The sequence below is a fragment of the Pongo abelii genome, chromosome 23 (genome assembly GCF_028885655.2).
Source record: "Pongo abelii isolate AG06213 chromosome 23, NHGRI_mPonAbe1-v2.0_pri, whole genome shotgun sequence".
NCBI classification, from domain to species: domain Eukaryota; kingdom Metazoa; phylum Chordata; class Mammalia; order Primates; family Hominidae; genus Pongo; species Pongo abelii.
Genome location: NC_085929.1, coordinates 2,935,492 through 2,938,103, shown reverse-complemented (window position 1 = coordinate 2,938,103; position 2,612 = coordinate 2,935,492).

The following is a 2,612-nucleotide window of genomic DNA, read 5'->3' as shown; positions in this document are numbered from 1 at the left end:
AGCCACCGCGCCCGGCCTGTTGTATTGTATTGTATTGTATTGCGTTGTATTGTATTGTGTTGCGTTGTGTTGTGTTGTGTTGTGTTGTGTTGTGTTGCGTTGCATTGTATTGTATTGGAATGCATTGTATTGACTTATTTTATTTCGTTAGTTATTTCTGTGTTATTCTATTTATTTATGTGTTTGCTTGTTTTTGCCTGATCAAAGGTCAATCAGACCCAGTCGTCAAAGTGGCGATTTCCTAGGCAACGAGGGAGGGAGGAACTTGGAGGTGGGGGCGGGGGCGGTGGAGAAGACACAGTTGCCCCAGGCTGTGCGCAGGCGGCCTGGTGCTTCCTTCCTCTGCGAGGCCTCCGTTTTCAGAGCAACAGTGGCCGCTAGGTGATGCCCGACGTCTGCCAATGAGAGTGTCAGCCCGGAATGAATTGGGATCCCCTTAGGGGGGGGCGGGGAAGGATGTGCGGGGAAGGATGGAGGCGATTCCCCACAACTAATCGACCAGGGCCCCTGGGGGGACACAGCCTAAGTCCCCACCCATCGGATCATCTGGAACTTCCGTCCAGAGACGAGAGACCGACTGGGAATTCTCTCAGTCAAGGTCCAAACCGAAAAGAATCACCGGCACAGACACCAGGACTAAGGCAATTTCTAAAAGACTGGTTTCTGTGTTTTGGGTGAATCCGTGTATTTCTGTATCACAAAATTACCTATTTCGAACGCTACGATTTTTCTCCTCCTTTCGTGTCCCGTCCTGTGATACACAGACCAGGGGACTCCTCAGCTCACAGTCCATGAGGCCAGAAGATGACGTCCCAAATTTCTATTTAGAATGAATTTAAGCAGGCCAGCCAAAGCCAAACACTCTGCCCTGAAACTATCGGGAAGACAAGCGGGGGGGGGGGGGGGGCGGAGGCGGGAGTCTGGGCGCGGTAGGCTCGTGCCTGTCATCCCCGCACTCTTGGGAGGCCGAGCGCAGGTGGATCCTTCGATCCAAGCCTTGGCAACATGGTGAGACCTCGTCTCAAACAAAAATACAAAAACTAACTGGTTCCATAACCTGGACTCAAAGTTAATAAATAGATAAATAGGCCGGGGGCGGTGGCTCACGCCTGTCATCCCAGCACTGTGGGAGGCCGAGGCGGACGGATCACGGGGTCAGGAGATCGAGACCATCCTGGCTACCACAGTGAATACCCATCTCTACTCAAAATACAAAAAAGTAGCCAGGTACGGTGGCGGGCGCCTGTAGTCCCAGCTACTCGGGAGGCTGAGGCAGGAGAATGGCGTGAAACCGGGAGGCAGAGCTTGCCGTGAGCCGAGATCGCGCCGCTGCCCTCCAGCCTGGGCAACAGAGCGAGAGTCTGTCTCGAAAATAAATAAATAAATAAATAAATAAATAAATAAATAAATAAATAAATGAATGAATGAATGAATAAAGAATAGCAAATAAATAAATACATTAAAATTGAAAACTAAAAAAAATAAAAATAAAAAAGTGTAGCCGGCCGGGCGCGATGGCTCACGCCTGCCATCCCAGCACTTTGGGAGGCCGAGGTGGGGAGATCACCTGGGGTCGCCAGTTCGAGACCAGCCTGACCCACATGGAGAAATGCCGTCTCTACTAACAATACAAAATCAGCCGGGTGTGGTGGCCCATGCCTGTAATCCCAGCTACTCTCAGGAGGCTGAGGCAGGAGAATCGCTTGAACACGGCAGGTGGAGGTTGCGGTGAGCCGAGATGGTGCCACTGCACTCCAGCGTGGGCACCAAGAGTGAAACTCCGTCCCAAGGAAAAAAAAAATGAAGTGCTGTATTCTGTTATTTCTGCTTCCTGCCCTGAGAAGAACATAGTACAACTGTTGCCTGCCAGCCTGCCTGCCTGCCTGCCTGCCTGCCTGCCTGCCTGCCTCCCTGCCTGCCTGCCTGTGACAGGGCCTCACTCTGTCTTTCGCCCAGACTGGAGCACAGTGACACCATTATGGCTCGCTCACTGCAGCCTCAACCTCCCCAGGGTTAGGCGATTCCTCAAGGGATCCTACGGCCTCGGCCTCCCAAAGCGTTGGGGTTACAGGCGTGAGCCACCAGCACCCGGCCTGAGTTAATACGTCTGGTCTCACTACGTCCTCACCACACACCCATGAAGAACTCAAGTCAAGAGAGAGTCGGCAAGAGACTCTCAGCATTCTCTCCTGAAAGCACGAGTGTCCCGAGCGCCTGTGGTTTCAGGTGGCCGCGCGTAGAGGAGAGATCGCCAATGTTTCCAGAGAGGTGCGAGCCACAGTCATTCGAGGGCATCCGAGCACGAGATGGGGTTTCTGACAGCGACTTAAGGGCCAGGAAGGGCCAGAATCTGCCGAGGCCCGTGTTCCAGGGTGGGGCCGATGGAACCCAAGGTAGAGGGAGTCAGCGGTCCGCACGGAGAGAGCTCCAGCCCTAGGCCCCGCTGTGCAGACCGAATCAGAAGGAAGAGAGTCCTTCGTCCTACATGCCACATCCCTCACATCCCCCCACTGAACTTGGGAGCGGATCCGTGTTCCAAACACGAGGTGACTCTCGGTTTGCAATGGATCACAAGGGGCCGGGCTTTCCAGAGTCGGCAGGATAGAGAAGTC